This window comes from Miniopterus schreibersii, assembly GCF_964146895.1.
Source record: "Miniopterus schreibersii genome assembly, chromosome: 1".
NCBI lineage: Eukaryota > Metazoa > Chordata > Mammalia > Chiroptera > Miniopteridae > Miniopterus > Miniopterus schreibersii.
This window is the reverse complement of record NC_138101.1, coordinates 147,696,827-147,723,888: the sequence shown is the minus strand read 5'-3', so window position 1 is coordinate 147,723,888 and position 27,062 is coordinate 147,696,827. Positions and strand designations below refer to the sequence as shown.

Here is a 27,062-nt window from a genome sequence, read left to right as displayed (position 1 = left end):
GAATGGATTACTGAAGACTAAGAGGGAAAATACACTCCAACAGAACCATTACTCAGTCAGAATGTTTTTTTAAAATGTACATTTGGGGCTGCTCAATGCTTTCATGAGTCTGGATAACAGTGCCATCTGCATTCTAAGCCGGGCTCTGTCCCTGCCATGCTAGGAGATAGATGAATCTCTCATTCTTTGGGTATTTTAATTTCCTCAGTGGTTAAGCAAGGATGATACATCTAATCTACCTTTCAGAATTTCTGAATGGATTATAGCAAAACCTTTCATAATGTTTTTGGCTTAAAAGAGTTCTCTCTGAGCTACATTTATGTTTTCATATTTTATTTTCCCCAAATAGTTACCAATAAAATTCACAAAGGAAATATATCCATATAATTGGATTAATTTCCCTAAATCCTTGGATAATCCCAACATGTTTGGCCATGACTAATCAATGAATTTGAATTTTTGGCAAACGGTGATGATTATGTACATCTTTCAAATATCTGCCTTTTTCTCCAGAGTCAGAGCAATCTGGTTTAACTAATTTTGAGAACATAAATGTTAATATTCAACAGCATTAAAATACTGTTTTGTTTAACTAAAATTCCTTGAATGGCATAAGAAATCAAGATGCAAAATTCCATGTTGATGTCAAAGCATGAAGTATACCAAATCTACACTAGTATATTGAGAGCAAATACTGAAGTTGAAAATGATCTTTAAAAGAAAAAAAGACTGCCGAAAAGGCTTGATGCCACAGGTAAGAATAGGAGGGAAGTAAAATTTCCTGAGCAACCAGGGGTATTGTACTAGCTGCTTTACTGTACTAGTGCATTCACTCGTCATAACTCCATCACGGCCCCCATTTTACCTAAGACTAATCTGAAAGCCAGGAGGATGAAGTAACTTATCCAAATTCACTGGTAGGGCTGTAATCAGACCCCAGGTTTTCTGTGCCCCTTTTGGGGGATGACAAATCACTCTTTATGGAGGAGAACTCAGGTTTATTCCAACTACACATCATGTAACTGAGATCAGAGCTTATAATAATGTTATAAAAATAAGAGCTTTCATTTAATAAACATTTAAGACATGTCATGGATTTCAAAAATATTATTTGAAAGTCTCATGTAACCTTTAAAATAAATATAGCAACCTCATTTTAAGGATGAAGTAACTGAAGCTTAAACACTTGAATAATAACAATAATAATAGAAAATATTTGTATAAGATTTACAATGAGCCACGTACTGTCTTTTCTTATATATTATTTATATCTTACATATATAACATTTAATGTCCATAATAACTCTCTGAGCCAATTAATAGTATCATACCTATTTACCATACGGAAAACTAATACACAGAGAGGCTAAATAACTTCCTCAAACCCAGACAGTCTGGCTCCAACATCCAGGCACATAAGCATTGCTCCAAACTCAGTATCATAAAGTAGTGTTTTTCAACCTTTTTCCTCTCGTGGCACACATACACTAATTGCTAAAATTCTGTGGCACACCAAAAAATATATTTTTTGCCAATGTGACACACACACACAAAAATAGGCATAATTTTAATTTGTTCACGCTGGATGGCTATTGTTGTGTTGCCTATTGACATTTTTTTAACTTGAAAATCTAAGGGAAAAGAGGTGTGTGCCCCTGCCTAAATAGTCAGGTATTGTGTATGTTTTAAATTTTTTTGAGGCACACGGGTTGAAAACTGCTGTCATAGAGAGAAAGTGGCTATAGAAAGACATGAGCTTTGGACTTGGACTCCAAAGCCAGCGTTCTTTCTAAGTCTTCATGTTTCTCAACCATGGCTGCTCATTAAAATAATCTGGGGAGCATTCAAGAATAGGACTTCCATTAAATAGATATAATAATTTTATCATGCATGCAAACTGAAGGAGTTTTCCGTTGAAATTCCTGCTTTTTCTTAAGTGTTAGTGAATCCCAAAAGAGTGGATGTCACCTTCCCTGTTGCTTGGAATGAGAGTTCTCACCAGTTCTCCACTGGCTGAACTGTGGGTATGCACTGAGGCAAGGCCTGGGCCCATTTCCACTGGCCCCACCCGGCCTAAGCATGGCTGCCCGTAACCAGAGCCAGAAAGCCTGCACAGGTTCTGCAGAAATGCTTTTATGCCTTAAGATGAAGTTTTCATTTATACCTCCCTTAACTTTTCACTTGGACAAACATGTACTGAGTTCCAGCTATGGGCAAAATGCTGTGAAACACTATGGTAGGTCTTTGGGAAACTCAGATTTCTTCTCCTCAAGAAAAACACAATCTAGTGGGGGAAATAAAAATATCAGCAGCTAAGTACAATTAATATTATTGTACAAAGGAGCTCCTTTGGCTCTGTACCTGAGAGAATTTGAATGGGTTCTGGTACACTGCAGGGGTCAAATAGAAACACCCAAAGCAGAGATAAGGGGCCTCGCAATGTTCTTTACTCTCATAAATGTGTTTAGACAGCCTTGTGTGTTTTTAATGGACCCTGGAGAATTAGGCAGATTGTTGTTATTGTTGTTGCTATTTTATTCGCCAACTACGTGTTTACAGTATCTTCTCTTCAGTGGTTTGTGTCCCTGAGAGCAAAATAAACTCGTTTTCTTCCTGCAACCTCTCATGAATATTAATGTTGTCTTCATTTATTGTTTGGCAAAATATGACAAAAATTAAAATGCACTACAGCAAAAAGGAGCACGCATACACCAGAAATATCTAGCTACTATCGGAAAACTTGTGTCACCATCATCAGTAAGTGCGCACTTGACAAGCTTGCCCCATAAACTGCATCATCCCACCACCCCTTCCACACTGACCTTTCTTAACGGGCGCTGCTGCTTCTCTGGTTGCTACCTGTGGGACTCCCACTCATTTCATTTTCAAGTGGTATGGTTCCGTCATGCTGAAACTAGAAACATGGGGTTCAGTAACGATCAGCCAAGGAGATGTGTAAGAACAGTCATCCAGATTTCCAGAGCCTCAGAATCTTCCCTCAAAGAGCTTCCTATCCAAAAGCTCAAGTACATAAAACGAACAAGTGGAACTGTTCTGGCTGAAGGGAGTGTAGAAATGGAGTCCCACCTGGAAGACAGTTCAGACCTCCCCTCACGTCCTAGAGCAGCTCCAAGCAACTCCACAGAGCCCTTTGAGTTCTGCATGTTGCACCTGAACAGTCACTGGTCCAGGGCATTTAATAGAAGCAGGACCAAAGTACCAAGCCACCAAGTCAATTAAAGTGGCTCAGGTCACAGAACTGGCAGCGAAGCTGGGACTAACATCCTATACCTTCTGTGTCTTCAGACAGTGATCTTTTTACACTACTCCTACTTCCCTACATAGTTCATATAAGAAAGGACAAGTTAGACAACTATTAGAAAAATTATAACAGTTTGTTTTCCAATGTTGGCAAGCTCGAATTCCTTTGAGGTTTGTCAGATACTCCTGGGATAACTATTGCATGTTGTACCAATAAGTAAAGCAGACAGCTTTAAAATGTCTACACTGTGTTCTTAGACTTGGAATAGAACATGAAAACCCCAGGAACCCTGGGTTCTGGCAGCCAAAAGGGAGTCGGCTACGCTGAGAGCTTGTCCAGTATTCTACTAGACTTTTCTTTAGTTCAATTGTATTCCTAAGAGTGGTGTTGAATTATATAACCTGGCCAATGCCACTGAAACACTGTAAAATAAAACTTTGTTCAGGAGCATAAAAAATTCTAAAGACTGGTGGTGTTTTGTTGGAAATGTATTCATTTAATCAAACCGAAGACAAGCATTATCCAGAAGAATGGATCCGATGTCACTGCCACCTGTTTGCAGCTTGGGTCTAAATAAATCCCTTCAGTAGCTATATGATAAACTGAACTTGAGAGCGTATGAGAGGCTGGCTACACAGTAAGCTAGTGACAGCGTCGTGATTTGGAACTATATTCTGATTCTCAGTCCAGTGCTGTTTGCTCAAGTTGCTTCATGTTCTTCTCTTTCCTACAGATGTTAGATGATATTCATGATAAGCAAATAATTTCTAAGCATTTTCTTTTTCCCTTTTAGAGAAAGAAATAGTTTCTTAGACTAATCACACCTATAGATTTTCTCCATATAAAATGTTCTTGAGCAATTACTCTTCCTGATAACCTTCAGCAATAGCAGAATTTATCTTAAGGCAGCCAGTTATTTTCTCACAAAGTATAATTTTATCCTTTATGTTGGAAGGTTTAAAAAAACATAACTACACAGTATTGTAGAGAGATAAAAATAAACTGATAATATAGAGCACTGTTGTTAGAATTTTTAATGGCCGCATAAATTTATGATTTGGTTATTAATTGCATAATTACTGATATTGGTCATATTGAATATTGTCAATCATAATATTCAGTACTTAGAATTCTATTACATTCAATACTCGGTAAGTATGGAGACTTGGAGCTAGAGAGAGCCCCACATGAGCCCTTCCTCTCGGGTAGGACTACACATACCAGGGGCGAATGCAGTGCTCGACTTACCCAAGAAAGGGCGACTGCATCTTCTTTCAAGAAGCAAGTCTCAGGTGTTATTAAAAAATGGTTAAAAGGGTGAATTTTACGCTACGTGAATTCTGTGCTTAAAAATCAGAACGAAAGAATCAATTGCCAAGGAAAGGTTCTAATTTCTGTCTATTCTATGGCTGATCCTCAGGCAGTTTTTTGGAAACCACAAACGCAGGATAGGAATTCGGAAATATTTCTTGTTCTTACTGACATCTCCTGAAGAGATAAACTGCTGGGGCACAGTTTCATGTAATAAGAAATAGAAGAGCTGTTCTATGTAAGAAACCAAAGTAATTACAAATTAGATATATAGAGGCTTAGCGAATGGCCAAGTCTGTAAGGTATAAGGGACAAATTTCATTTCCTGAAATACGTGTGTGAATGTGATGGCAACCCCGCGGGAAGAAGGGGGGTGTGGACAGGGAAACGTGGATTTCGGTGATGGCGATGCACACACCACGCGGGGATTGTCTGTCGGGTGGTGATCTGCTAGACTCGCAAGTACCAGCAGAGGAACAAAAGATGAAGACGGAGCAATAGGATAAAGAGAGAAGTGTGTGCGGGACAGAGAACCAGAAACGAGGGCAAGAAGGGCTGCTGCGAGCAGCCAGTGCGGGTGAGCCAGGAGGCTCTGGTAGGAGAGAGATGCCGGCCCGGCCCGGGGGCATTTACGCGAATGAAACACAAGGGTGGGAAAAGGGCCCGCTGGAAAGGCTTCGGGGCTAAACTGGGAATGCCAACCAGGTAAGATAAAGAGGAGAGGGGGCAAAGGAGGGAAGGGGGGAGGAAGGGAATGAGGGAGAGAAGGGGGGGGAGATGACCAGAGCCCTTCCTTTCAACATGCAGACTTTGCAACTAAGAAACAAGGCTTCCTTGTGAGGAAGAACATAACAGGGAAGGCGAGAAAGAAAGTAAAACGGGGAACAGTCTATCAAAGTCTGAAGAGTGGCCTAGATTTATCTGCATCGAGTATAGTTAAGCAGTGAGATAATTACCCACACATCAGTCACCTCTACCGCACACACAGAAACAGAGGAAACCATGGGCCGTTCCAGCGCTTTCTTAAGGAGAGCATCGGGGTCACCTGGAGGGCCTGTTGAGACCCAGATTGCTGGGCTCACCTGTAGAGTTTCTCAGGCCGGAGGGTGAGGGTGGGGCCCAAGAACGTGCATCCCTAGCAAATTCCCAGGCGCCGCTGAAAGTTGCTGGTCTGGGGCCACGACACTTTGATAACCACTGACTTGGAAAAGCAGAGTACAAAGCAGGAAATCCTGACGGGCTGTGACTCTAAAGTCTACAGGAGGAGGGATAAGCTACCCTAGGCAGCCTGAGAGGGGTGTTTCTATAGAGCACCCGCCTCCTGCGCTAGGGACTAGCGAACAGAGACAGGGGAGCAGCACAGGAAATCTCTACTCTCGCAGAGCCGACAGAATACCGATGATCACGCATTTATATTTCCATTGCTGGCAGTGAGCCTTTTGGTCTGATGTTTACATATTAATTGTTCTTATAAGTGACCATAGAAATTCAGGATTAGTAAAACATTATGAATTTCAGTCCAAGATATACAACTTTGCGTATATCACATTCTGTGATATAAGAAGAAAACTCCAAGGGTGAATTTCTATAGAAGTTCAACGTAAAAACACATTCAAGATAGGATTTCCAGAATTAGCAAATAAAAATATAAGGCACTCAGTTAAATCTGAATTTCAAATAAACAACAACTTTTTTAAAATGTAAGTTTCGTGCACTATTTGAGATAAATTTATACTAAAAACATTTTCATTTTTATCTGAAATTAAAATTTAACTGGGTCTCCTATACTTTATCTGACAACTCCAATCCAAGTAGACTTTGAATGAATGTTTAATATGTCATCAGTCTTACAAAGAAGATAGAAGCATAGAGTATCTTATGGGCCACACGAGACAATAAAAGGTCAAACTTCAGATTTTAAGGAAGACCAATAGGACTGGAGTAGTCAAGGAAGGGAGCTTCATCAGCAAATATGGCTTCAGCTGGTCCCGACGGTGGGTAGAATTTGATTAGCCCAAAGCTGGTTCCAAGACCATGCAGATGAAGATAACGTCATGACTATGAAGGGTGGAGCTGGACCAAGGACAGCGGGAAAACGGGAGAGGAACACGATCGCTTGTGACACACTGAGCCAATTCCTTCACCAGCTGGATAGCGCAAGGTTTCTTAGAGTGCAATTACTGACCCTCATCAATATTTCAATGTACATCCATGACCATCAAATCTACTCCCCTTTTTTTCAGCTTCATTAGGACCACATGGAGAGATCTGAATACAAAGTATCCGGATATTCTGAGCCAAACAGAATCTGATGCCTGGGGTGTTTTCAATCAGAAAATAAGTAGATCTTTGGTCCCAATACATTTCCTTTCTTTCTTTTCTTTTTAAATACAACTTTATTGATTTCATAGACAGGAAGGGGGAGGGAGAGAAAGAGAAACATCAATGGTGAGAGAGTAGTCATTGATCGGCTGCCTCCTGCACGCCCCCGACTGAGGATCGAACCCGCAACTCGGGCATGTGCCCTGACCGGGAATCGAACCCCTATCGCCTGGATCCTAGGTTGATGCTCAACCACTGAGCCACGCCCGGCCGGGCCCAGTACATTTTCTGATTCTAGTTTGAAATAAATGGCTCTGCTGCAGTGTCGAGTCTGAGTCTTGGAATCAGTAGATCTGGGTCTTTGTTTCTGGGGTATGCTCGCAAGTGAGACAGTCTCTGGGCTTCACTACCCCAGCAGTAATGTTACACTTTGAGATTATATAATTTCTCAGGGCATTTCCAATTTAGCATTCAGCAATTAATTGAATAACTCAGTCATTCATTAAACATTTACTGAGAGCCTGCCTTATGAAGGTAATTCGCTAGGAGCTGTGATAGATACGAAGAGAGTTATTTATTCATAGTTATTTATTCATCACTAGGCAAAGCTATGCAGCAAGTAGTTTGCCCCTTTTCCCAGTTCTTACGCTGAGAAACCCACCTGGGCACTCCATAGAGGCTGGCCTCCGGCCCTCTGAACGCAGGCGCCAGACTTCTTCAGCTGCCTCTCCTTTATATTTATTTTATGCCCTCCCCTGTATTTCCTCAAGGACATTCCACCTGTCTGCATTTCATTCCCTAGGGGGTCCTAGTCTCAGCCTTCCAGAGTGAGAATTAATTCATCTAACAAGCCCAACGTGTCAAAGCCTCAAACAAAGAAAGGAGGGCTACATCTGAGTAACCTTAAGGTCAAGGTGGACTTCAATCTTTTCATCCTTTCTACATATTAGTGACTTCATTCAAAAATTGATTCAAATTAAACAAAGAAGAAAAAAAGAAAAGAAACATTTACCAGGGCTCACTGGTGCTATCACATATCATCTTATTTGATCTGCATAACTATCTTGTGATAACAGCTTATTATCTTAACAGATAAACCTGAGGCCAGGAGTAGGCAGCAAACTTGCCCCAGGTGAGAAGCTCCAGGGCCAGGAGTAATTCAGATTTGTCTTAAAAACCAACGCTCTTTCCAGGAAACCAGCTAATCCACAGGCATGGTTCCAACTGCCAGTATGTTTCAAACAGTTGTGTGGTATATCGACTAATAATATTTGAAGTAATAAAGAAGATTTCTTTATAAAGTAGATTCAACTTATTTATAATAATGTCAACTTCAGTGACTTCATTCCAACATTTTTGTTGTTGTTCAGAGTAGGAGACTTATAGCCCAAATTAAGGGGTTACACGTAATTCCTGCCAAAGGAATATTTGGTCACATAATGCAGTATATCGATTGTATGGTAGCTAAGAAAAAAAGTTAGCAAGTACTAAATGGTAATCAGGTGGCTGTGGGGATTCTTTTGGGTAGGTCTGTTCCAGTCCTGTGCATGTGTATTGCTGGCCCCACATCCTTAAAAAGGATGTGTGTGTGTGTGTATGTCTGTGTGAGAGAGAGAGACAGAGGGGCAGGGAGAGGAAGTGGGAGTGAGTTAAGGAGAGGGAGAGAACATAAAACAGGGAGAGGCAGAAATAGTTCTTTAATACCCGTAAGGAGTTCATTTGGACCACCATGACTTTAAAGCAACTGAGCTTTTAATGATTTATACAACAAAATTAGAAGCTTTCTAATTTGTATTATTATATATGTAGCTGTCTTTTTAATATCTTTATGACCCAGGGTCATTGTGGTAATCATATAGTATTTTACAAAATACAGTGATGCCCTTGAGGATAATCACGTGTTCAAGTATGTGAAGCTCTACCCTAATGAGCTCCTGATCACTTTGCTTTTTGTGGTTTTGGGCATTTTAACAAATGAGTTCTATTTCCCTTGGTTGGCAGAAAGGAGCTTCTTAAAAGCCCTATTTGGGTATGAGACACTAGGTTAAAAATTCAGAATGGAGAGCATGCTTGAGCCTGAAGGACAATTTTAAAGAAATGGAACCACAAAATAAACCAGCACAATATTTGGTGCAAACCAAAGCAAAGCTATAGGTGAAGAAATGGGTTCCGGGAAGTTAGAGAGAGGGAGATTGCAAGGCAAAGTCTAGGGACAAAGAGCCAGGCCCTCTGTGCTTCCTATAAGCATCTACATTCCTCGGTTGTCTCTGATACCGTTTGCTATTCATAGGTTCTCCTTGATATCTCATCAGTGTATATTGCTGTCCTCCACTGTCACTGTCTGTGTGGACAATCCTCTCGGCCCTTTGCACCATCTGTTGCAGCCATGACTTTGAAAAGCAAGAAGACTGTCTTAGTAGATGAAATTGTTAAGAAGGAATGAACAAGCTCTGAGTGGAGCCTACTGGTAACAGAGTAGTTGTGTTTGGGTCTGCCTAGGACATCTTTTGTGGCTACTTGGTTAATTTCTTGGTTTACTTCTGGATTTCATCTATGCTTTAGTCAGGAAGATGGCCAGATATGGATAGATAATTGCATTTGTTTTTTCAGACTTCCATAACAAAGTACCAAAAATGGGATGAAATAAACGATAGAAATGTACTGTCTCACACTGAGGAGGCTAAAAGTCTGAGATAAGGGTATTGGCAGGTTGAACACTTCTGGGGCAGTGAGGGAAAATCTGTTCCACGCCTCTCCCATGCAACGTGGATCTCTGCCTTCATTCTCACGTGGCATTCTCCATGCGTGCCTCTGTGTTCAAAGGTCCCCTTTCTATAAGAACACAATCATATTGGATTAGGGTCCACCCTAATGACCTCATCGTAACTTGATCATATGCAAAGATCCTATTTCCAAATAAGGTCATATTTATAGGTCCTAGGGGTTAAGACTCCAACATCTTTTGGTGTGTGCGGGGGGAGACACAAATTAACCCATAATAATAATGTTAATCTGTGTGAGTGTGTATTATGTAAGGAAAAAAAAAAGCAAACCTCTTTTAGGCTCCTGTACAGATGTAACCTCTGTGTGGTGGGCGTTTTTTTACTAAAGTCTCCAGAGATGATGCAGTTCCCAGTTACAAAAGCAGACCCATCAGTCCTGCATAAATGACATCCACTGAGTAGACCACACCACTCTGGGGCAGGGTGCTCTACTCTGCACAAGCCTGGAAGCTTCCAGGGGCTCCCCAGCCAGGGCGTGATGGGGAAGGGAAAGAAGGCACTCAGGACCTCAAAAATCAAAACAAAGATCTGTAATTACACAAACAAGCACGGCCTTCTCTACCATCCCCATATCTTCACTGAGCAGTGGGGGGGGGGGGGGGGGGGCAGAAAGCGCCTAAGATGAAGTCAGAGAAGATAAAGCTCTTGGTTTGGGGTGACAAGAAGTAGGAGATCAAGATGAGACTGAATAAAGATAAAAGAGTAATTTTTTATTGAGTTCTGGTTGCTAGCAGGTCCCAGATTTGTACTTATAAGTTCAACAGAATAATTTTCATTAGTGTGAAGAATTTCTTTTCATACTCATTCAACAAATATTCACTGAGCACCAACCATGTGACAAGAATTTTGGTGACTGGGCATAAAATGGTAAATGAACTATAATCTTTCCTTTGAGGCGACAGTCTGAGTGGCTCAGGTTTTAAGGTTAAAGAGACCTGAGATCCACTCTCATTTGCACAGTCTGTCTGCACTTCAGTTTCCTTGTGTAAAATGAAGACAACGATAATCCTTAACTCATGGTGTTATTGTTAAAATTACGTTAGCTATATATGGAAATTACTTAGCACGGTGCCTGGAAAACATGAAGTTCCAATGAATACAATAGTGGTAATAATAATAAATTAATATTATTATTACTATAGCTGTAGCACCGAGGAGGAAAGAATTAATTTTGATGGGCAGTGTAAGAATGGACTCACCAAGGAGTTGCTATTGAACCTTGTCCTTGAAGTCAGGGTCAGGTGAGAGTTAAAACACTGGAAATTTAATAATACTTGGTAGTATTGTCTCGTTTCTACTGTAGACATTGAAGTTGTTCAGAATTACAAATGCTTTGTCAAACCTTATGACAAACACTTTCTTTAAAAAAATGTATGGTTATTGCTGAGATTTGTAAATTATAGATATTGCTTGACAAGGTAAAGAAGGGAGTAGGGGAATATAACTGGAGATGTAAAGAGCATTTCAAATAAATACATGTACCATTTGTACGTCCAAGTACTATACGTTGCAGGACAATATCCTCTCCCATCTACAGTTTTACTTGTGAGACAAAATTTGGGCTTCACAGTAAGGTCAGTGACCACCCAAAACGGGCAAGGCTGAGGCCCGTGCCCACCTTATCACTGGCAAGCCCAGGACACTGCCGTCTTCACACGGCCTGCGGCCGAACGCGGGGAGCCTGGAGCCGGCCCACGGGCCATGTGAAGCGCAGTTCCCAACACGGACTTCAGCGTGAAACTCCTTAAAGAGCTGCCACAGTGACAAAAAGTGAAAATCAAAGGGAGGAAACCTGGAGAGTTCCCAGACTTCAGTACGACCCTTAAGCTCTGGGGGAAAAAGATTCTTTAAATATCTTTGGGAGAAAAAGTTATAGACAGGAAACAGAAGAGATGAAAAGTAGAAAGCATTCCTCCAAAAGTAAGCGTGGCAGGAGAATTAATTTGAAAAGATACAAATAATTTACAAATTGAAACACTGCATATGATTCCTAGTACTTTCAAAGGAAAATTTTTTAAAAAGAATTTTTCATGTTTTGGACAAAAAGTTTGGTTCAAGAACAGGTGTGGAAAATGAGACAGGATGGTTAACCAAGAGAGAAAAGTTTGGAATATTTATATATAATGTAATATTGTATATATGTTATATCTTATATACATACATTAAAAGAATGTGAATGGTTTTTCCCTATTACTTAAAGAAGATAGCAAAGAATTATTTTTGGATGTTTTAAATGTTTTAGCATAAATATGTTTTAGCATTAATCTAAATGGGACCGAAAAAAACAAAGTAGAGAATCACAACCCTTGTGAAGATTTTATCAATATCTGTGAAGAATCAAAATATCCAGGGAGAATGGTCAGTGCTGTAGTTTCTCTTTCTAGAGGGTAAATGTATGAACTCTGGCTCCGCCTCTGAGAAATATGGATGGAACCTGGAACCATGGCCTGGTCAAGAAGCATCCAAAGCTACCTACAGGGTCCTTAGTGGGTCTACTGATGGAGAAAATATGAGTGCTGCCCTCAAAGTTCCTTTAGTGTACTTTTTCAGTCACGAAATCTGTTGACAAAGCAGATAGCCCTGGCTTAAACCTGCATCTCATTTATTCATTCAATAAGCATAACTGAACTCCTGCTATTAGCACCTGAGAATACTACTCAAATATGCAAGAGCAAAGTGCTGCCTTCACAGAGCACAGTGATGGAGACCATGCCCGTGTAGTCTCACCATCGTGGTCATCCCCAGCTCGTTATGGTTAATTAGTAGGGAACCAGAGGTAAAGAAGAAAAAAAATGTGTGAGACTCTTGGACTATCCTGACAGGTCTAAATTATGTCTTCAGTGACAAAGCAGAGTAGCAAACAGATTCGTGCGAGGTTAAAAATGAACACTGAGCCTTCCTGGTTGCTTCTGGGTCACTGCTTTGTTTTCGGTGTGTTGGGCTGTAGCCAATATTGTAATTCATGAGAGTGTTCTCACCATGGGAATGAAAACAGAGGGTTTGTGAAACAGGATTAGGACCCCAGAGAGGGTTGAAGCAGAGATTACAGAGGACAAGGGGTAGGTGGCAAGAGCATGGAACCCAAGAGGAAAATAAGAGGCATCTGGGAGGGAATCAAGTTGGGGAAAAGTACAAGTGACAGAGAAAGTCTAAGAAACCTGTAGCCACTGGGACTTGAGGGGCAACGGTCCCTTTCTGAGCAGGTCTCCATGGCTGATTGTTCCTATTTTTGGTAATCTCGTAAGATGGGTCATTCCTATAGGATATCTTTTCCTAAGTGTGTTTTTTGTAAGACTAGTTGCATGAAATACTAATGTGTGAACATGAACGACGAGTTCCCTGGTCAAATAAACTGGGAAGCTCACATTGTATCAGCTCTGGCCCCTCAGACGGTTCCGGAGTTCATCTCGGGTGTGTTGGGGCGGGGGAGCACCTAATGAAACCTTTGGGGAGTCTAGGGAAGCCTACAAAACCATTTCAGAAAACACATAAAGTACAAAGATTACAAAAGGGTACCAATTAAATCAAAATTCAGTTAAAATATTTTGAGAAACACATATTTAGTATAGGAATAAGTGTGCTTCTTTATTAATCCATTCAAATAAGATGATCTAGCATACGGTTTCATAACTAATACGGTGTCCAAGTAGTAATAGCGATAAAAACTATTTCAAGATATCAACCAAACTTGCAATGTCTTATGAAAATATCTGTGATATCTGTTGATGAGAAAGTTAAAGGTACTGTTAATGCCTTTGCCTACCCTCATAACTGAAGGAAATGCTAAATTATCTTTTAGGGATTAGAGAAAATAAGGGGATGAATTTTTTACTTAGCAAATTGAAAGTTTTCTTTTTCCCTTCCAGGTTCACCAATCCTGTTTTCTTTCGATAGATGTCACTGAGGTCCTTGGACCCCAAGCTAAGAACCCCTAGAACAGACTTTAATGAAGGGACTGCTTAAGGCAGTGTAGGCAGAGTTAATAAAAAGATGCAGAAGCAACTGGGGAGTAGCAACAATGGGAAAGCCTGGAGCTGAAGTTGGAGGGCAAATAGTGTTTCTCAGCCCCAGTGAGGATGGAGCCATGGGGAGGACCTGCCTTATAAGAGCTGTAGTCATAGAGGAAGCCAGTCACTGCCAGAGGACTGGCACCAAAGTAGCAAAAGAAGCTGAGAAGAAAAATCCATTCTCCTCCTGCCCTTTTTAACTTCTGCAAGTGTTTTCTATTGGCCAAACCCAACAAAAGCTCAGCTGCCACAAAAGCCTGGGTGAGTCTTTTTTACAGGGTTTGGGCTCCAGGAGGTCCAAAGGAAGCCAGAGAGGGTGGAAAATGGGGTGTGGGAAGGAACATGAGAAAAGCTAGCCCAATAGGTAGCTATGTTTTTTTAGGGCAGATTTTCCCAGATACTTTAATATACTAGCATGCATTGTAGTCATTCAAGTCATTAATTATTTATTGTTTATCAAAACTTTTATCTCAGGATCCATTTTTCAAGGAACATCATAGAGGATTAATATTCTTTAGAACAAAGTTTGCAGGTGCTACCTTAGGAGTTCCTGGGATGTGTATTTTAACTGCATCCAGTTATTTACCCATCTAGCCAGGATAACGTATTAGTTAGCAATCACCTGTGAGACACCAGAAAGAACTGATTTCTGGAGCAGCTATAATTATTTGGCAGCAGGGAGAGTTGAGAATTGAGCATTGTGGAAATAAAATGTCTATACAGCTTTGATACCTTGTCCTGATTTTTTATTAGAGATAGTTGAGAAAGTGTCCATACCATTAGGGCCCTTTGGGGTGCCCATCCCCTCATGTCTACCTTGGCAACTCCAAACTCTTCCAGTGAGCAGTCTGCACCTCCCAGGTGGTCAGCGTGGACCATGTGCAAGTGAGCATTCTACAGCTTCTCTAATGAGGACACCAGCTTTTGGTAACTATGCTAAATGCCATTGTGTATCTGTTACTGCAGTTACCTAGCTCACCAGGACAGCATCTTGGCACAGATTAGCAAAGAGCTAAAACATACATCGTTGAGAGGCAAAGAAGAGCAAGAAAGAAGTTCTGTACATTTTGATTAATTGCTTGAAAAATCAAGGGCCCCAATTCTTCACTCCTTCTGGTATCCATACCATTTGTAGCTCCTTCCTTTAATGGGTGAAGTCTATTTCCCACTCCCATTATCAGGGTTCCCTTACAGCTTGCTTTGGCCATTAAAATATTGCAGAGATGACAATATTTTGTGTGCTGGCTCTGAGACTAGGCATTGTAAGACCTTTCCTGCATCTGCTTGTTCTCTTGGGACACTGCCCAGCTGCTATGTGAACAAGCCTGAGCTAGCCTGCTGGAGGATGAGAGACCATATGGATCATAATCAAGTCAGACCATTTGTCCCAGCAACGGCCTCAGACATGTGATAGCCCAGCCAAGATCAGTAAAGCTGGTCCACAGCTGACATGAGCTGACCTCAAATTCATAAAGACATCTAGCCAAGACTAGGAAAAGTACTCAGCAGACCCCAGCTTATCTTTATGGCCTTCACAATCATGAGCAAAGTAAACGAATGTTGTTTTCCACTACGATGTTTTGGAGTTGTTATGCACCAATAGCTAATTGATACAGTAAAGCACAGAATATAACTCTATCTGGTCCCATGTAGTACACAATGTTGAAAGAAATGTAAGTAGCATAAAAACATCAGGTTTCTTGTGCTTGAAAAATGAGTGGGAGATTCTGACAGGAACTACAGAATGGAGGCAGTGCAAAAATTCAGCTTCGAACACCTCACATTTGTGTGTCAGATTAAAGCTGAAGGGAACAGTTACAGATCCCGGTATACTATACAGGAAGGAGGTTACCACAGCACATAGAGAGAGAGGGCAATAAAAAACAAAATTCGTAAGGGATTCTGTATCATGTTTCCTAAAACCTTGAATTCCAGCATGCCAGAGCAACAGTGCTTATGACCTGGCAGCCTCTAGCCTCCTCTTAGTGAATCTTAGCGAATGTGTTTTTGTGTATGGTCAGGAGTCCTAGGCCCAGCGCTGGCCGCTGTGCAGAAGTGGCAAGCATCCTGACACCACAGGCACCCTTAGTAAGGGCATAGGTACTCAGACAAATAAATGGCTCCTGCCGACAAAAAAGTGTTCTTCTCTAAGACAGTCATTGAGAAATTACTCTACCAAGGTCAAAAAACCTTTACTTCTTCAAACAGCAAGTTTACAGCTATACAGGAGAAGACTATATATGGGTTAAATGTTGTAATGCCAATGCTTAAAAAAAACAAAGAATACCTTTGGATATAAGATGTAAAAATCTTTGGAATGGCAAACTTCTATCAGTTAACAAACACTAGAAAATGCATGGGCTTCAGTACCAGGTGGACTTGGATTTGAACTTTGATTCTGCCCATTACCTTGTCCATGTGGCTGAACTTCTCTGAGCCTATTTTCTCTTTTAAAAGATAATTAAAGTAATTATTTTCCTCATAGGTTACTGTGAAGATTAAATGTGATAACTTATCAAACAACTGACACTGTCTGGCACACAGCAAGTGCTCAATAAATTTACATGGCCAGTTCCCTATGTTGAAGGCAAAGCATAATCTCCATGAATAATTTGTTGTGGCTATCATAGTGTTTCAAATGAAAGAGTTTTATCCAGAGCTCCATCACACCCTTTGAGGCAGTGAAAAGCATGACTGAGTTGCAAATAATAAGCAAAATGGAGAAAGAATGCATTTTTGTTTGATGCTGTTAGTCACAGTCCAGGTACTATCCAATTTCCAAAGATTGTGTTCCAAAACTTAATTTGTGAGTTACTTTCTGGAAACAATTTCATACACAGTGGTTAGATTCTCAAGCCACCTCACAAGAATATATTTGACCCATAATATGGTTGACTAAAGTACTTTTAACTTGGTCCCAGCAGCAGAACCTCAAGTGGTAGAAGAGAAAGACAGAGTACAGGAGAGAAGCAGCATCATGAAGGAAAAAACAGCACAAAGGCATTGGATGAGTGAAAAATAACTAATATTTACAATGCATCCTTCAAGTTCCAGGCTTTGAACTATGTGCATTGAAGTTTTATTATTTAATCTTTACAGCATCTCCTTGATAGGCATTTCCCTCATGCTACCAATAAACATAACTAAACCACAATAACAACTTAGAACCTCAGAAATATTAATTTGTCTAAAGTTACGTAACAATCAAATAACGAAGGAAGAGCATTTTGAAAGCAGTAAATTCAGTAGCTAATCAAAAAGTGATCAAAAAGCCAAAATTTCAGCTAATAGACTTCAGGTGGTGCCATCAGATAGGGGAAGATCCTTTCAAGTTATTTGGCTAAGAAATGCTTTACAAAAGCTTGTGTGTTTGCATGTGCTTAACTGTGTGTGGGAATGTGTATAACGTGTCTATTTAAATATATATTTGATCATAATTAAATGAAATCTAGGCAAATGATCAAAACAATGTTCAAATATTACCGGAAGGTTTAAAATAAAAGCTAAACATCTCCCACCACTGATGGTTTTACTGTATTCTTCTAGTAAAATACATATGACTAGTACATATTCTTCCATAAAGGAGAACACACAATGCACACTTTGTCTATCGCTTAATAATACATCCTAAAGCTCTTTCTTCTTCAACATCAATAGATATAACTCATTTTTTTTTTCACAGTTGCAGGATATTCAACACAGTAACTTAATTTATTGGCAGTCCCCTGTTGAAGAGAAATTTTGTTTTCCAGTTATTTGCTATTACAGGGCACATCCTGTTCAGCTATCTTAGCAGATAGTTGCAAAAGCGTATTGTCAGGGTAAATCCTGAGCTGCGGAGGTGCTAGGTCAACGGTTATGCGAATTAAAAATTTTTATTAATAATGTCAAATTTTCTTTCAGAAATGTTGCTTCAGTTTCTAGCTGCACTCATATTCTCCGACATGGTTTCTTTATCTCATCCTCACCAACGATAAATATTATTGGATTTTTAAATTTGTGCCAAACTCATAGGATAAAAATATCTAATTTTTATTTTCATTTTCTTAATTATGTGTGAGGTTTATCATTTTTTCATGTTTATGGGTCATTTGTACTTATTTTTGTCAACTGTTTTCACTAATAGGGTATTTATCTTTTTCCCATTAAAAAAATTGACATTAGTTTTTTTCTTATTGATTTATACAGGTTCTTTGACAATCAAGGTACTGGCTCTTTGCTTTTCATATTATTTTTTCGTAAGTAACACTTTTTTTTTTTTTTCTTTTTACCAATAAGCCACTTCTTTGACTTCATAAACAAATTTCAAATTACGATTTGATGTTCTCTTAAATTGTCTCGCAAGAGAATATGTTCTGGTTACGCTATTAGGAACATTCTTGAAGGTATTAGTTATATTTCTTTTTTTACAAAATCTGTTTTTATTGACTTGAGAGAGGGAGGAAAGGAGAGGGAGAGAGAGAGAGAAACATCGATGAGAGAGAAACATGGATCAGCTGCCTGCTGCACGCCCCCATAGGGATGGAGCCCGCAACCAGGCATGTGCCCGGACCAGGAACTGAACCGGCGACCTCTTGGTGCATGGGGCGATGCTCAAACCACGAGTCACACCAGCCAGGGCTATATTTCCTTTTTTAAGTAATAAATTGGCAATCTGGCTTTAAATATACTACTCAGGACTGTGTGTGTTTGTGTGAACATGATTATCTTTGAATCTTTGTTCATTTGAGGCTTGAGGGACACATCTAATTTTGGTAAGCTAAGAAATCAGTTTTTGATTTTGCAACACTAAGCATAATACATGGGGTCACTGTTCACACCATGTTCATGCTACCCTGCAAGGTGCCTTGGTGTGTCCCATATGCCAAGCCAGTGGCTTCTTCTGACAATTCCCCAACTCCGACTTCACCCCTTCATTCTGACTTTTAGGGAACAATCCTGGCATCAGCGGAGGGGAGGGCGTAAAGGTGGGGCTTAGGTCATTGTTGATCTTTGTTAACCAGGCAGCATTCTAGGAGACAGATTGTTAGTGGGCACGAGACAGCTATTCACATTTAAAGGGAAGATAGATGCTGCACAGGGAGAAGTCAAGGGATCTGGAATACTGAACCTCTGAACTCTGTGCCCCTCCTGAGATCCTTGTAAAGATTCCCACTTACTCTCTCAGTTCAAGATCCTGAATGCTTAACCTTGGTTACATATTTTGCAGCTTCAACACCATAGTCTGTCAAACAAATAATTAGGAAATAAATACATAATTTGGAGACCTTGATGTGGTTTTCAAGCTCATGTTCATGCAGTGTTTATTAAAAATAATTTTAAGCTGATTTCCCATTAAAATCTTCTCAAATAATAAACTAAATCACCTAGTGCTAATTTTAAAAATAAAATGATTATTCAACAGGATCAGTTACCTCTTCAGCACTGTAAATTAGGTAACAGGACTGATTTTCGACAGAGGTATCATGCTGTAACTCCCTGTCATTTTATAAATTGTCTAATTAATTTTAGGAGAAATGCCAATTATACAATTCTAGAAGTTTAAAAACAACACTTATGAGTGAATTGTGTGTGTCTTTGCCCACAGCTCTGCAGTAATCCTTGGGCACTGGTTCCCTCTGCTCCTGTGTCAGGTACTTCACATGCTTCTCGGGTGAAAAGCAGAGACATTCTTCCAGCTCCTACATAATCTACATTATCATGTGGTCTGTAAATGAATGAGAGTTGTTTGAAGGAAAGCAAAACACCCAAAACTATGAGCTGTAGCTAACTATTTCCAGTCTTGAAATTTTGAGATACTGATTTATTATATACATACATGCCTATCTATATATCCATTTGCCTATAGATAAATATTACCATTTATAAATATGTGGCTCATATATACAAAGTATAGCGGTAAATGAATTTATGTATAGCTATAGATATAATTAATATATCTATGAATTGAAATGTAATTATGCATTTATATAAACCAAGTTCTTAAATAAGGCAATATCTGAACAAAACTACATAAATAGCTTAACGTGTGTGTTATTAATTCAAAACACTTATATTATCTGAAAAATGCCAAACATTTTTAACAGTTCCCTTTGTAGTGAAGTGTGTTTGTGCTTATTTGCACAACCCCCTTTAATATGCTAGTGGACAAAGGAAAGCATCCTTGATTTTCAAGGGCAGCTACGATCTGGTTCCAATAACGGTTGTAGGAAAATGCTCTTTTTTCCATCAAACTCTTTAGAGAACAAAGATTCCCTAGACACAGATCTTTAATAGTTTGTGTCTAGATTCAGGTAGACTGCACAATACAAAGTATAAACAGCAGATGTTAATTTGAATTTAAATGCAATTGAATTGTCCATCAAAAGGATTATCATTCTAATTTATAATTAGCCTCCAAATAAATGAAAACCTATTCCTGTCTAAAAGGAAGCTTAGGTCTGTTTATAGAACAGTCATCAGATCATGTGCTTCCACTGCTTACAGACCGAACATGCTCTCCCCTAATGGGCTTTTAAATCCACGTAACTGTCAGTAAAGAAAGAAAACCTAAATGGGCAGATGATAGTACATTAGCCAAACTTCCCTATTCCTCCAGCAGTCAGAAGGTCTGAGATGGTCTTTGTGTTCTTCTGCCATTTTCTAGAATGAACTCAGACTGTATCCTAAGAAAATGGGAAAATATAAATCTTCTGATGCAATTTACCTTAATAACAATATACATTAGATGTGATCACAGTTCTGCTCAGGATGAAACTTTTTTATAGACAGTCTTTTATTTGTATCTAGGCTGAAAGATTATAGTCCAATGAGAATTTCTAACACGTTATCTTTTCTATAACAATTTTGTTCTGCCCGTAAGTAAAATAATGGAACCAGACAAGAACAGATGCCAAATTCCCTCATTATAAACACGTGTCATCAGTATCTACAAACAAACAAACAAAAACCAACCTGAACACGTGCAAGGAGCTCAGTTAAATAATCACTCTGCATGCCGCCGGCAATACTCTATTACTTCCTGACCTTCAGCCATGTCTTCGTGTGACCTTTTCCATTAAATGTTTAAACCTCTCTTTGCCTGTGAAGACTTCCAGCCTCTGTGCTTTTCAGCATTGTTCTAATCCCCCCAACACCTCTTGCACTGCATCACCTTTCCATTCTTTCTGTCAACAAGATGAATCCTTGACCCTATTTCCCCTTAAAAATGCGTTCATTTAAGTCAGACATTTTATATTCAAAACAGTCTAATTCCTAAATATCCGCCATCTAATTTTTAAAAAACAAGATTGAAGCGATGAGAGAAAAATGATCAGTCCCCATGACCAGACGTCCGTATAATGTATTGCCTGCCACCACCTTGCTTATGGAGCTTTTATCGGTTTTCTCCATGGTAACACACATGAGTGACGTTCTGATCAGTGACCCAATCTCGTAAGTGAACCCCGGCCTGGGAGCAACCACCAGCACAAGCTCCAGCCCCACACCACTTTTCTCTCCGACTCAAGGAAGCATGACAGAATGCAAATGCGTAAGACTAACAACATCATGCCAGGGATCAAGACAGTTTAATTTCTTAAAATAAAAAGGGGAATAATTTGTAAATGCTGACACTTTATTAACAGCAACAAATTGCTCACCACACACCTTCTAAATGATCACAGCTTCTCAGTGTGTTTGTGTCTCTGTGGGTAAGACCTCCTGCTACAGGCTGTCATTTTCTCATATGCTTTCTCTAAACCTTGCTATTTTCACTGAACAATGTTAGGCACACAGAACAGTTCTCGATTGATTTTATAGCTGGGCTCAAAAATAAGTGAGATCAAAAATCCAATGAGATACAAGAGTTTTTGAATTGAAAAGTTGCTCTTGTATGAGAATATCAGATATAGGCTGAGTTTAGCCTAGTGGCAGTAGATGAGGGAATCAAAAACACATCACAAACACTTGGAGTTGATAGATTAATCTATCCGGTCCTCAGCATCACTGGCATCACGTAGAATCTAAAAATGCCAATTAAAATCTGCAAAGCTGTTGACTAGCGCTTGCGATACTCTGCAACTGTACTGTTTGATGTGGCAGCCAGTAGCCACCTGTGGCTATTTAAATTAAGATGAAAACGAATTAAGATGTAATAAAATAAAAAAATTTAGCTCTGAACTTATACTAGTCACACTTATAGCCCATACTTTGAAAGAATTCTGTCCAACTGAACTTTAAGAAAAGGAAAGTGTTCTATATTTGTGCTGTCCGACACACACAGCCATTCGCATTGTGGCTATTGGGCATTTCAAATGTGGTCAGTACCAATGAGGGCCTGAAATTTTAAGTTAATTTACATTTAGATAGCCAGATGTGGCTGGTGGCTACCACAGATACAGAACATTTTCATCACTGCAACAGTTCCATTGGACAACAGCTGCTCTAGAACCATGGCATCCCTAATGCTCGGATGCTAGAGGAGGGAAGGGAAGAATGGAAGGAATAGAGGTGGTGCTGGAGAAGAAAAATAACATTCCCTCACCTCCTGCTATCTGCCAGGCGTCTTGTTATGTGCTTTCCATAATGTCACTTCACCTAATCCTCATAGCCCAAAAATTGCTATTGAGCAGAGACTCAGAAAAGATATCAATTTACATGTACCTGGCATCTCATATTCTTTTCACTAGTCCTCGGCATCAATATAATCATGAATGATATTCATATGGTCAATGTAGATTTCTTAGAGAAAAAGGAGATGAAAGAATGAAGGGTAATGTCATTAAGGATGTAAAAAGAAAGGAAATGCTACTTTATAGATCAAGCAGCAAACATATCAAATGTGTTATTTTGAGAGATGGTATAGGCTTAAAAGGAAACAGAATTATGGGAAATGAGTGATTGATGGTTCATTATTAAGAAAAACTAGAATGAGTGAATTGCCCAAACTAAAATTGTGTAACAGTGATCATCATAACAATAGTTGTCATTTATTGAATCCTTGCTGTGCTTGATATTTCATGCTCATAATCATCCACCCTTGGAAGTGCTGGTGAGGATGCCATTGTCGGAGATAAAATAGCAGCCTGGAAAGCAGAAAGGTCTGACTGATTAACCTCTTTCCTATCGTCTTAAGTAAAATTTCCCAAAGCCTTCTCACAGGTTCACAAAACAAAGTGATGGCAGAACAGATAATATCCAATATCGGTCAGTGAAGAAATACACTGCCATTGAGGAAAGTTCTCATTTAAATTTTAATTTGCCCGTTTCTTAATTATCTTTGTGTATGTCCTAAATTTTTCCTTAAATTTTGTATCTGGAATTCACAATCATTTGCAAGGCTGACATTAAAATTTGCTATGTTGGTAGGTTTGGGTGAATAACTTAATTTTCATGCAACTTTTATGTTCCTGTCAGGTTATTGTTGATATTAGAAAAAAAAAAATCTCAGTCCATTTTCACCTTCTTAATATTGTACCATTTTTAGTTGTTTTTATCATCAATCATTGAGGCAGAACTTTTGTAAATGAGAGTATATTTAAGGAAATAATCAAGCCTGGACTGCCCGAAATATCCATCTCAGTGTCTGGAAATTACTTCAGAAAAGCTAATTATTAAATAATCAATAAGTCCTTAGGTAGAGATAATGTATGTATTAACACCTAACTCAATCCTTGGCACATAAAACTACTCAACAACTGTTTCTTTTTAGCTCTTACACCCTCGGCTGTCAGATTATAACATAAATTGTGATTATAACTAAATTTGGCTAAATGTCTTCCTCTTTGATTCAAGGTCACCATGGAAAAACAAAATTTCTATTTCACATCTTCTATAAATATGGCTTTAGGAGAATCACTGCCTATTCTGACTTTCAAATCTGTCATAATTATTACATATGCTAATGGATACCTAGGCTACATGTATTTCAAAAGATTGTCAATTTAGAATCATACAGGTAAAGATGTGTATAAGAAAATATATTCTTGGAAATATATTAAGGGTTCCATTCAAGTCTGGATATAGTATAAACTTGTGAAATCATCCTTTATTTTAAGAAAATAAAATAGAATTTAAGAAGCTAACTATATTTTAAAAAATTAAAGTTTGAAAACAAAAAGGATAGGTCATGGGAAGAAAGATCTAGAACCCTTCCAGAAACAGGGCAACTATCACTAATAAGTACTTATTTAATTTTCTTTACCAATCCCCCTTTTTAAAGAAAGAGATGGTAGTAAGTTGTTTTTGTGGGTTTTTTTTATTCAGGACAAAATCTAACATCCACACTCTAACAGGAACTGCCAGCCACTCCACTTTAAGGACTGATGGGCTCTTGGCAGTTGCTCCCTTGGCCCAATGAATCAGGCATGAGTAACAATTTCAATCTTTTCTTTCAATACAAAAAAACCTAAGGGTTGGAAGCCTTTTAGAAACTGGATGTCAGACCTGGGCAGGTGACAGGGACCAGGAAACGATTTGGCTTTAAAATTTCTTCCTTACATCCCACATTTTATAAATTCTTAAATAAAATATTCAGAAAATTGGCAATGTTCCTAGATCTTTGAACTGAACTAATAGAATGGGTTAATAGTATACTATTGATTAAAGATATAAAGTTTTCAAATTTGCCATTTTCAGTGAATGTGTCTTTGGGTAAGCTACTTTTTCTCATAGGACCTCAGATAGAAAACTTGTTTTTCATATGGTTAACACTTGTTTAGAAAACCAAAACCTGTATATACTCCCCCAATATTTGCAAAAGTATACTCCATGGAATACTAATCCCGTGAGATATTTGTTGAAAGTTAGGATTCCATGATCAAAATATTTTGAAAGCATTTTGTACTATATTCTCTTATTGATAATTCACAACATACATTCACATATTACAGATTTGAGCAGTCAAAAATGAGCCAGTTTAAATTTAACACATTATTTCTCAACCTTTTTAATCATGAAAATATTTTCCTCATGTACTTATTAATAGTCTATTGAATTAATATGTAGAGGACAGTTTGGAAAACACTAGATAATCCTCCCTGTTGGTAATAATGAAATGGCCTTAGGGCCAGCCAGCACAGAAGACAGTATCACAAAGAGAAAGAACTTTTTGGAAGAAAGAAAGGAAGGGGGGGAGGGAGGGAGAGAGGGGGAGAAAGGGAGGAGGGAGGGAGGGAGGGAGGGAGGGGGGAGGGGGGGAGGGGGGGAACCTAGAGAGATCTGCATGCTAAATCTATGGCCCAATAAGCATCCTGAAATTGGACGAATTAGACTCCTTATTAGTGTTTATACTTGCCTTATTGTGACTCAAATTTACATAAGAGGCAGAGTGAGATAAACTGCTGAGAGAGAGAGGGATGCTCTTTGGTTTTCCCTAGAGATCAACTCAATCTCATTAATCTATGAAAATAATAAGCCCCAGGATATTACATGACATGCCCAAGACCACTCTGTGGCCAGGAGCAGCCCTGGAATGAGAACCCAGTCTCCCGAATCTGATGCCACAGTACTTCCCAGCAGCCACACCATCCTCTGCCCAGTGATGAGCAGAAAAATTATTGATTCACACAAATATAATTGAATATTAATATTGTTTACAGGCCACTTAAGGCCATGATGAGAAATGGGCAATTGAAGAAATTTAAAAACTGTTTAGTGTTCCTTCTATGCTTTATAATTGATGTTGTTCCTAAAGTCTTTGAACTGAAGAAGTGGAAAGCTATACGATGTATAGCAGTATAGTGTAGTGATGACTGTAGGGATTAGTTATCACCCATCTCCTGAGCACAGAAAATACCAAACAACCCACAATCCTCTAAAGAACCACAACTTGAAAATCAATCATTCTATTAGATGGTGAATTTAGAAGGTCCCATGTACCATCAGTTTTCTTGCTTTATTTACTCTGGGGGTTTAAATAAAGGAGGACTCTACCACTCATCTATATTTTTGTAAGCCTCAAAGCATAAATTTTCTAAAATTAATAATAACAATAATAATAGGAGGAAAAAGAGAAAGAACTCATAGTAGTAGTAGCAACACTTACTGGGTATTTTCTATATCTCTGGCAATATTCTAAATGCTTTAAATATATTAACTCACTTAACCCCTATAATACCTGAGGTAGGTAATATTATTTTTCTCATTTTATCAAATGTGGAAACCAAAGAACAGTCAGATTTTAAAACTCGCCCAAAATCTACGTGTCAAAGACAGAAATAGAGCTGGGCAGCCTGATTCAACCAGTGGTGGTCTTTGACTATTATGCACGTTGCGGCCGCAGGAGTCTCCGGGTGTGATTCACCTCACCATTTCCACAGCCCCCCTCCCTCCCTGACGGACTCCTCCATGGCTGACTTCAGCCCTGATGAAGTGTCTGCCTCACTGAGAGCACCTCTTTAAAATAAACATCCCAGGCCCCTCCCGGGACACTCTGGTCCACACCAGAGTAAGCCGTTTAAAAGGCACCACCTCACGCGGCCCGGCCCCGAGTGGCTCAGCGGCTGAGCACTGACCTGGGACCCAGGAGACTAAGGTTCGATCCCCAGTCTGGGGCATGCAGGAGGCAGCCGATCAATAACTCATCACTGATGTTTCTATCTCTCTTCCCCTATCCCTTCCTCTCTCTGAAATCAATAAAGACATATTTTAAAAAATAATAAATTAAAAAAATAAAAGCACAGCCTATTAATCTGGAGGTACAGAGCCAAGGACCTGCGTTGGGAGCTACTGTTTGAGAGCCCTCCTCCCTTGAACGGCTGCTTTATTCATCAAAGACACTGTCTGGATTCACAGAAGCCATGAGCAGGGGAAGGACAAACAGGACAGCCCGATGGACTGGCTACTCGGCACCTTATCCCAGGGAGCCTTCACATCCCCTTCTCACACCGCGAGATCCTGGAGGGCAAGGCCAAAACATTACTCAGATGCAGATGTTCAGTGCTGGCCGATTCCTAGTAGGTGCTCAATTAATATGTACTGTGTAGGTTTCTGGGTGAATATTACTGGAAAACAAAAAAAGGCAATAAAACTGTGGTTTGCTAAAGAGACTAAGAAGGGTTTTCTGATAATAATTGCCTATTTCTCTGAATATAAAGAATCATAAAATTCCCCACTAAATGGAGTTATTCACCGTATTAACCCAGAGGAAGGAACAGGAAGGGCAAGAACAAATGGAAGCAAAGGAGGAAGCCGTGTTTAAATGATGCCTGGCTGGACAAAGGCTACATCAATGCAGAGATGAAATATAATCATCTATGTTCATTTTTACCGCATTCATTAAATCGAGTGTATTTTTAAAAATTCTTTCAAGGGCGACTCTCGAATAAATTTAACCACTTACCCTCCCGTTCACTGCATTTTAATATCCCCACCACAGGCTAATGGGCAAACGGTCCT

General features: G+C 39.4%; 1 protein-coding gene across 3 annotated transcripts in view; it reads right to left on the bottom strand.

Annotated features, from left to right (window-relative positions):
• The window catches only part of SEMA6D (semaphorin 6D), a 522,867-nt gene that overhangs the window by 475,541 nt on the left and 20,264 nt on the right, over nt 1-27,062 (bottom strand). The window contains exon 2 of one of the 3 annotated variants that reach the window (XM_081136885.1): nt 2,823-2,914. The exons of the other annotated variants lie outside the window; for them this stretch is intronic. The gene's annotated coding sequence lies outside the window, so the exon portion shown is untranslated. The remainder of the gene's footprint in view (nt 1-2,822; nt 2,915-27,062) is intronic. 3 annotated transcript variants of the gene reach the window in all.